Raw genomic sequence first — 10,397 nt, 5'->3', positions numbered from 1 at the left:
CAAGCTAGCCAACTAGCTAGCCGTCTTTGCTTGGCTGGCTAACTTGAGGAACATTGATAATTCGATTGAAGTCCAGTTTGAAGGCACAGAGACATCACTGAGCCCCCCTTCTACGCCTGTTTACGAGCTCCGACACCACTTTGTGTTCTGTACACCTAAAGACAACCAAACTAACTTAACTTTCTAAATATGTGTAGCCAGAGTGCAATAATAATCTATACTTGTGAAGAATATAGTTACATCCACACTACATAAAACAACTGCATTCTTGTGTTCGTACATACTGTGGAACTATAATATATATATATATATAATATAAACCCATTTTTATACAAAGACTGAGAGTACTTCTAGCGCTAGTGTTCATGCTACTTTAGCTAACTCCCCCCTGAGTGTGGCATGGCTGTGGATGAAAGCAGTGCTGGTGCAGATTTCTCTAAAAAGCTCAGGCCTTCCTACCGAGAAGAGCGACCTGCATCTCTGCTGAGGACTCATTTATCACTCGTTGACCTTATTTTTAAAACATTAGAAACGCATGAGATATCACAAACGTGTTTGTTAACCGATAGCTTAAATACCTTTTTGTCATGTGACATCCGGAGGCGTGAATGAAAAAGGAGTGACGAGCATTTTCCTTCCAGTGGATGAATGTTTTCTTACCAAGCCATACCTTTACTCCAACGCAGCACAATACGGGACGGTGTCTTAGGAATCTGAGTGAGGCCCAGGAGAGGCACGTTGATGCTGTGAAATGATCCCCAGTATTTAAGATTGTATCTATTTAATAAGAGGAATTAAGGTACCACTGTAGAAACTTTAAAATCAAAGTATTTATTTATTTATTTATTCTGGAGAAACTGATGAGTAGAGATGTAACAGAACCTCGTGAGACAGCTCAAACATTTGTGCACATAAAGGACGATTCAAATCAATGAGATGAAAACTGGACAGGGATGCCTTTTTGAAACAGCAGAGGGCGCTATCTGCCTTTGACTGATATAATTATTACATTAGATTTCATACAAAGAGCAATTCAAAGTGCTTTACAGAGTTAAAAACAAAAACCAGAACAGGAACAATCAACAGAAACACACAGCAAACACTTCAAACATTACATTTTATATGCAGCCAGTTATGTTTGATTTCTCTCTCTGTTCTTATGTACCTTAACATACATAATAAACAGTGTTGAGTCTTATTATTTATTTAATTAGGAGGGATTATTCTAAATGATCAGCCCCCCCTTCGCTGCTCTGAAGTCCTTAACTTGCAGAGTCTTACTGTCCCGCCAGACACAGAATCCCAGCTGCTTTACAGCTGTCTTAACTGAAATTAACCTTTAATGAAAGAAAGAAATGTATTTTATTGGGATAAACCCCTTTGAGATGTGCCATCTTGTTTTAGAGGGGGTCCCAGACAGACAATAACAAATAGAAAACAGTACAATACAAAATATTCAACAAAACATGAACCCTTCAAAAGAGAGATAACAAACAAAACAACAACAACAACATTCCATTAATCTCAGAACTTCTTCCCAAGGATTAAGACTCACACATTGAGTCTTTACTGTCTCAAGTCGCAGCCCAGACCTCTTGACACCCCTGCAGGGTGCCCGAAAGCCCAATTGTAAAATCTGACATTAAATTGAAAAATATCTAATTTTAAAAATGACAAAATTAAGACGTAAAATTAGTTTAAAAATGGAGTTTGCATCCATTATTGGGCAGTGTAAGCAGCAAGTAGCCGAACAGAAACATTAAAAGATAGCAGCAGCAGATCAAGTGTTTGCAGACGATACATCGGTGTATTTGTTGAATATTTGAGCTTTTTTTCACATTTTAATCCAAATTAAATTTCCATTCTCTTTCAATAAATAGTGGAAAACCTCTCTCTACTCTAGGCAAGCAATGCTATGCTAATGTAAGAGCTCATGCCTCTTTAGGGGGTGCTAATACAGCTAGCATGTTCCACTGATCTGGCCAGAGCTCCTTTTTGGAGTCAGAAGCACATCTTTTATTGACATCCCAACAGGATATAGAGTCATACTTTAAAAGTTGCAAAATAAAAGCACCACAAGTTAGATTCATCTTCTCCAAAGCTGTGTTCCCCTTTAAAATATAATGAATTCAGCATATTGCAGCATGAGTTGAAGGTATTGTTACATCTCTAGAGACATCTGGAGGTTCCTCAAATATCAGGAACAGTGTTGAACTAATTTAAAAATGTGTTAACTCTTGAGTTTGATCCAAAAAAAAGATCCACAGTGTGGTTTCACAGGTATTAAATAAAAGGAAATGTAATATCCAGTTCCATAATTGGCTGTAAAAGAGTACTTGTGCCTGCAGGAATCCTTTAAACATGAAGTCAGAGAGGAAATAAGGGCGCAGGTTATCGCAGTCGATCATCTCCATCCTTATCAGTTTGACATTTCTGCAGCAGTGTGCATGTAGGGGGCAAAGTTAGGAGACAGAGAGAGTAAAGGATCTGTTGTATGTTTGCTTCACTTTGCCTGATCTGGGTTGTCAAAGTTCGACAGTCAGAATGAAAAGCTCTCAGTCAGTCGATGAAAAGGAGCGTTTTGAAAATGCTGCTGACGGTGAACGCAGCCCGTTCATCTTTTGATAGTCCTCTTCTTCCAGCTCTGACACACAGAAGCACAGCTGATGTTGGATTCTGAGATGTTTGTCCTCCCCTCCTGTTTCGTGGCACAGTCGGTGTTTTTCATTGGGATACAGTACGCGCCGCTCGAACACGCTGTTATCGTGCACCCTCTTGGTCCTGTTCCATCCCCCCTCTTCCTGCACACGTCGTCAGAAACGGGAGGTTTTAAGTTGTCTGAAGACAGCCTCTTTCTGCCTCACTCTTACTTGACTTAGTGCAGACCACCCTGATCTACAGCATATTGCCATATTAATTCACACAGTTAGGTAGAGTGACTGCATATTTGTTTTTACAGATCTTTGGATCTCAGTATTTAAATCCTGTTTTTGAGGAAAAACAGTTTTGACTATTGCATGTTCTGATATAAGAAAAAAAAACTTTTGGGAAAGAATCATCTGGATGTTTTAGAGATTTTGATATTTGCATTTTCAGATGTTTCCATTTGTAGACTGACTACCTAATTGCACTGGGCTCTGATTAATTGGTATCTGACACATACTGATTAAATGACCCTTTTCTTTATTGTCCAATGCAATATTGGGTGGTTCTTTGCTGTATGAGGACGCAGCTCCTCTTTATACAGTTTTATAGAGAGAAATGGAAACTCAAGTTGGTTCTATTTTGTCCAGAACCGACGTTCTTTAATGTAGAGGTGAACCTTTTTTCACTTTTCCTCCTGATACTCTAAACATATAGAACTCTGGTGATGGTGAAACTAATTAATGATGTATATTTTATGTAGGAGTAGCCTCAGCCCTGACGCTCTGTAACGGACAGATAATGCAAAGGTGTGTTTTTCTGGTTTGACATGCAGACTCACGAGGGTTCAAACTGTGATAGAAGATGACTTTGATGAATCAGAATCAGCCTTGTGTTTTCTTTTTTTCTTTCTTTTCTGTTCTTTTTTTGTTTTTTTACAACCCTTCAGTGATTGACCCGGGCACCCCCCCACCCCCAAACCCCCCCAAGCCTTACAAAGGAGGGGAGGAGGTGTGTTCTGTCTGTCAGGAGAGCCAACGTGTCTGCAATAATAAGCCCTCCATTAGAGGAGAGGGGCGACGGGGAGGTGTTTAAAGGCTCGACACACACAGTCGGACTCTCTACATTGTATCGTTGCTGATTATTGTGTGATGACCAACTGCTGTCCTGAAGGATGTTTCCCTGTCAATTAAAAATACAAGATTTTTTTATTCCTGAAACGTGACGTCTGGTTATTTCTTATGCTGATGATGTTCAGGGCCCTGGACGGACTCTTTGGGGACTTATGTGGCCCGACCCAGGGGCCTAACTCATGCAGAGGTGGTATGATGTTTGTGCACACACACACAGACACACACACTTCTTAAAAATGACTAAATCTCTCTTCTAACAAAAAACAACAGCTACTTTTACACACTTTGCATCATATCTCTGGTGTAACACACACTGATTGAAGTTTTGCTGCACAGCAGAGTGCGTTGAAGTCAAAAGGACCGTGCTAAACATCTTAATTTGTGTCTTTTAAAATGTGCTGATGATAAAAGAGGCATCAATGGCACGAAACAGGATTGGCATAGTGGCTGAAAAGTTGTATATTCTTGCAGACGAGTGGAGAAATGTGACTCAACTACTTTATTTTTGTTTGCTGTGTACGCTAATCACAAACAAGCACGCTAACTGAAGCGCTAACTCTAGTTGGATATTAATGACAAACTGGTATTTGAATTGAACAGGTAAATCTGAGTTGTGATGCATCACTTTTCAGACAGATGCACAGATTTGAACTGCGTTAAAGTGTAAAGATAGTGCATCACATTTTGAAAAAGCTAGCTTATGTAATGAACTCCCTCTGAAGTTGTTGTATTCTATGGAGGTAAGTTGAAAAGGTGCATACTTAAACATTATTCAAGTGTTAAAAAAAAGAGATAAACTAAAATATATAATGTTGAGAAATAAATGTTAAATCTGTTTAATAATCATTATTAATCTACAACAGCTCCACTAGCTCCCCATCACACACCGCATCAACTATAAAGTACCTCTCCTCACCTTTAAAGCCAAACACAACCTCGCCCCTCTGTATCTCTCTGACCTCCTCCATACTGCCACACCCGTCCACACCCCTCAGATCCTCCTCCTCCATCCACCTCACTGTCCCCCCTGCTCGCCTTGTTACCAGCTCTGGATCTCTCTCCCACCTGACCTCCGTAACACTGACTCACTCCAACATGTTAAATCCAAACTCAAAACTCATCTTTTTAGACCGGCTCACTCCATCTGACCACAACTCCACTGTCCATCCATCCATCCATCCATCTTCTTCCGCTTATCCGGGTCCGGGTCGCGGGGGCAGCAGTCTCAGCAGGGAAGCCCAGACACTCCTCTCCCCGGCCACTTCCACCAGCTCTTCTGGGAGGATACCGAGGCGCTCCCAGGCCAGCTGTGAGACATAGTCTCGCCAGCGTGTCCTGGGCCTTCCCCGTGGCCTCCTCCCAGTCGGACATGCCCGAAACACCTCCCCAGGGAGACGCCCGGGAGGCATCCTAACCAGATGCCCGAACCACCTCATCTGGCTCCTCTCGATCCGGAGGAGCAGCGGCTCTACTTTGAGTCTGAGCTCCTGACCCTATCTCTAAGGCTGAGCCCAGACACCCTGCAGAGGAAGCTCATTTCAGCCGCTTGTATTCTCAATCTTGTGCTTTCGGTCACTACCCACAGCTCGTGACCATAGGTGAGGGTCGGAACGTAGATTGACCGGTAAATTGAGAGCTTTGCCTTCTGGCTCAGCTCTCTCTTCACCACGACAGACCGGTACAGCGCCCGCATCACTGCAGACGCCGCCCCGATCCGTCTGTCAATCTCCCGCTCCCTTTTCCCCTCACTCGTGAACAAGACCCCGAGATACTTAAACTCCTCCGCCTGGGGCAAAGACTCCCCTCCGACCCGGAGAGGGCAGGCCACCCTTTTCCGACTGAGCACCATGGCCTCAGACTTGGAGGTGCTGATCCCCATCCCCTGTCCACTCCACTGTCCATTCTTTTTAAACTGTATTTTATTATTGTTGTTTACTTTTGTTTTAATGATGTAAGGTGACCTTGAGTGTCAAGAAAGGCGGCTATATATAAAATGCATTATTATTATTATTATTATTATTATTATTATTATTATTATTATTGTTATTGTTATTATCAATATGAAGTATTTATCTAAAAAAAAAAGTTAAGACTTTAAAAAAATTGTTTTAATATAACTAATTATTTTCAAAAAAAGTGGCTTAAAAAATAAAAACTTAAAAGCATTTTTTTGCATTTTAAATTTAACATTAAAGTGGCTTTATGTATACTTACTTGCTCCTATTCCCCAACGTTTAATATTGACATTATTGTCAATTTGAAGTATTCATCTAAAAAAAAATAAAGCTAAGACTTTTAAAGAAAATTTAAACATAGCTAAATATTTTCATAAAAAGTGGCTTAAAAAATTAAAAATTAAAAGCAATTTTTTGCATTTTAAATTTAACATTAAAGTGGCTTTATGTATACTTGCTCCTGTTCTCCAACTTTTAAGAAGTTAAACTTGGAATTACGTTTCCGTCCATTTCAGGTCATTTCTTCTCCACCTTTAGTCTTTAATCCTTCATATGTAATTATTCTAGAGTCTTGTGTGTCTTCTTTCCTTGTGTGCAGCACTTCCTGCTGTAGTCAAAAAAAACTGCCTTTTGTAAGGAAGTATTTGAACCACTAGGTGGCAGTGTTTGATCATCAAAAAACTGAACAGTGCATTATTATAAATCCCTCAATGTTTTCATGTCAAACTCTTGAGTATAGGGCGACTGTGTTAGGATTTCTGCAGCTTTAATGTCTCGTTTTAACATTCATTATATTAATTACACCTGTCAGTTTCCCTTTATTCTGATTCTGGTGTGACATTATAATAAGAGTTCTTAAATATTTGCCCACAGCATTTAAATCAGAATAAAGATGAATATGTATTTAATCTGTAAATGTACTGATGTGACGAATGAACCCTTCAGCTCATCTGGTTTTGCTGCAGCATGTTACATCCAGGTCTCTCCACTAGATGGAGCTGCACCACATGATATCCAATGAGCCTCCAGAGCTGCTTCAAGTGTGTGTGTGTGTGCCAGAGTATGCAAGTGTGTTTGTTGGAGAAGCAATGTCAGTTGTAATGTGTTCCTCTGTGAAGTAAAGGTCAAGATGACAGACTCAGAAAAAAAAGCACATCAACCCCTCCCCTCCTCCGCTGACACAACACAGCTCCTGCTAATAGCTTTTCTTTTAAAATGTCAATATTCATTTATTCCTTTGACTGCATGATGGATTTACTGTTGCAAATTCAATTTTAATTCACCGCCTATTTGTAATAAAATCAGTCTTGGGCTCTGTGTTGGTTTCAGACAGCTGTTCCTTCATGTGATAACAGAGTTTGAATCCTTCTCTGAAATTAGCCGGTCAGAGCTGCATTCAAAGCCTGACGCTGCCTGTGAATATTAAAGAAATATCTCTCTTTGTTGGGCTTATACTCTCCCTGAAGGCTGCTTTTAAAAGCCAGCCTTGCAGATAGTCACTCATATGAATCTCCATATGTCACTTCAGTTATCTCTCCTGCAAGCAAGGCAGTCACCTGGTACCAGTCTGCCGTCAGCCCAGACAGACATCCTTCTCCATGGTGTCATGAAATACCCTCGTATGATTGGATATCCAGTAAAAACACAAGTCATAACAATCTTCAGTGAGAAAGTTTCCTCCTTCAGCACCTGATGAGATTCTGTGAGGTGTCTTTATCACAAGGTGAGATGGCAGCTTTGTCCTTTGGGGCGTCAGTTATGAAGTGACAAAATAAAGCTGGTGTTCAGACTGGCAGCAGGGCAGTGAACTCTTGTTTCAAAGCCTGGGAGTAAATGAAGAACTACTTTGCAGGAGAGTCCTGGAGCAGGACAGTAAACGCCCTGAAGCTCCAATTTCAAACATAGTGAAAATGTAGCATCTCTTGTTTTGCAGACGACACACTGTTTATGCTTTTGGTTCTGCAATCCCACCAAAGTGCCACCAATGCTTATTTGAATTAAGTCTGAATTGTAACTGTAGAAGAATAGGGACATTATATTTTGGGGAGTTATGTGGGGCTAGATTGTTTGCAGCAGATGCCAACGATCAACCTGACACAACCTTTTCAACAAGCTCAAAGCATTTCAATTCAACTTAAAGGAACTGCATTTAATATTTATGGGTTTATACAACACTTAGATTAAAGAAAACATGACTATATCAAAGCTAGGATTTTAAAAAAATGCTATGCTAAAGCAAATTCCTCAATTTTTATTATTGAAACAGCAAAATACGTTAGTTACGACTCCTGCTAGGTAGCAGCTGCCTGCCAGCTCTAGCTATCGCGTCCCAAGGAGCAAAGCACATAAAAGAAGCTAACGTTCAGCTCTTATGCTAGCTTACAGCCACAATGCAGCTATGTCAGACGGTCCTCTTCACTGTTCTCATCATCGTTGTCGTCATTGTCTTCAGTTTGTTGCAACACAATCTACGCTAAGCTAGCAGTTTGCATACTCATTGCTTGAATCTCAACGCTAATATCATCATAAGTAACATAATTATAACCATAGCTATAGGCAGATTAGCACAAAGTGGTGGTTTGTAATGAAAGATAACTGATTCATGTTGTAACTGTAGATGATGTCATGTGTCATGTGTCGAGGTCTAACAATAGCTGCAGTTTGCAGGCAGCTGCTAGCTAGCAGGGGTTGTGTGTTGCCATTCCACTTGAGAAGTAGCATGAACCGGTTAACCCCAGTGTTATATAAATCCTTGCCCTGATGAGGTCATGTTTGCTGTCAGCTGAAGTGTCTTTTAAATGCTAACTGTGATGACTTTAAGTTGAGTTTTGATTATATGTGCTTGATTTAACTCCTCGTTTAGAAAGTGCAAGCTAAAGTTCACAGTGTCACATTCAGTTACACTTTCAATAGGAGCCAACCAATCAGGTCCCACATCTTGTAGCAGCTGTCACTGGTCAGAGGTTCTTTATATATATATATATATATAAGTATAAGCTGAATAGTTAATTCTATATTATTACATTTGTTCCATTATCTGTCACTTTAAGGAGGATGGGGTTGGATTTGTAAAGCTTCACACCCTGTCAGCTCTCTCCTCCCCCATCGTTGTGTTGCAGTACCAGTGAAATATATTTTCTGACTTTTGTACCTGGCTGCAGATCAGAGCTGCCCCACATTCAAATGATCCTCACCTCCCTCAGCTGCACAACAATAGTCCAGTCTGGCGTTTTTAAGCCTCGGGCGCTGAGACGCTTTGAATGAGGATTCAACAATCAGTAGATGTGACGAATCCTCTTAAACAAAAGGGTTACACAAATCAAAGCATGGTGCGGTCTGTAAGGACCGAGTCACTGGACTCTGTCCAAAGGAAACCTCTGTGAGAACATTCAGCTGAAAGTACCTTCAGAGGGCAGACTGGAGGGGAACATGGTGGAAGAACAAACTCATATGTCAGTGGAGACAAAGCAGATATTAAAATCTCATTTGCATTATTTATTTTGATCTTTTATTTTTATTATTTTAACTAATAACAGTTTTAAAGAGTGTTAAAAAACCTGTTAGACATCAGGGTTTCATGCAGACTTGGTGCACTTCATTCATAGCGTTGCATCACAGCGCCCCCTGCTGGCGGGGTTCGGTAGTGCAGGCGCGTGCAGCTCCATGGTTTCTCCTCCCTCAGGTGAGCAGGACAGGTGAGCTGCAGACCGTGCAGAAGGTGAAACATGATGCAAATGAAGAGAAACGTTCATAGACTGATAGAAGTCAGGATTCTGGAGATACATGAGGAACATGGAGACAGTGTGGACACGAGGTGGACTCCTCTGGATCAGCTGTTCAGGATCCTCAGGTGAGTTTGTTTGCTAACAAGCTAACACTTAAAGTTAGCATGCCTGCTGTGTGATTTAAAGTGACTGTAACTTTTGTTTACTTAAGAGCAGTCTGGAAGAGTTGGAGACACAATTTAGCTTCAAGAGATTGTTGAATAACCATAAATTCATTTTAAATATTGATCCAGTCTGACAGGTGGAAGTCATTAATCCAGCAGGAGATGATTCAGGATGTTTACAAATGTTTGTTTTTGTTTCTGTTGAAGTTGAGCTCAACTGTTCTAAACATACTGATATAAATGAGTTTATATTTCACATTTTATTGTAATGCATGGTGAAAACTGTGATTTTATTGACACCTCAACTCATTTTAATTTGTAAAGAACATTTCATGCATTCAAGCTTGCAGCCCAAAGTGCTTCAATAAAGAACACAGAGACAGAAAATAACAGTGATAGGTAAAAATGGAAAGGAAGGTGAGAAAATACTTAAAAAATAATATCATGATTATCAATTCAATCAATTAAAATTAAGAAAAATTAAGAGAAAGCATTACAATAAAATCAATAAATTAAAATCCGAAAAATAGTAGAAAAATAAATATATAAATAAAATATAAAATAATGAGATAGAGTAAAACAATATCAATAGAATAACATCAGAAGGCTCTCCCCCCCCCTCCCGCCTCCCTTCCGCCCCCTTATTTTAATGCACCTCACTAGATACTGATATAGGTAAAGACATGGGGTGGGGGGTGTGGGTTGGGTGGACCGGTTTTATACTGGGGGGGGGGCAGATTGTGGTGCAGTAGTGCGCTACGGCTCTCCCCCCTCTCT

General features: G+C 40.4%; 1 protein-coding gene across 1 annotated transcript in view; it reads left to right on the top strand.

Moving 5' to 3' along the window:
• Positions 1–9,376: 9,376 nt before the first annotated feature.
• The window catches only part of LOC117831738 (glutamate receptor ionotropic, NMDA 2A-like), a 50,734-nt gene continuing 49,713 nt past the window's right edge, over positions 9,377–10,397 (top strand). Inside the window, exon 1 of the mRNA XM_034710544.1 lies at positions 9,377–9,581. The gene's annotated coding sequence lies outside the window, so the exon portion shown is untranslated. The remainder of the gene's footprint in view (positions 9,582–10,397) is intronic.

Source organism: Notolabrus celidotus, chromosome 20 (assembly GCF_009762535.1).
Source record: "Notolabrus celidotus isolate fNotCel1 chromosome 20, fNotCel1.pri, whole genome shotgun sequence".
In the NCBI taxonomy this organism is placed as follows: domain Eukaryota; kingdom Metazoa; phylum Chordata; class Actinopteri; order Labriformes; family Labridae; genus Notolabrus; species Notolabrus celidotus.
Note: the sequence above shows the minus strand (reverse complement) of the source record. Positions and strands in the feature narration are given on the sequence as shown.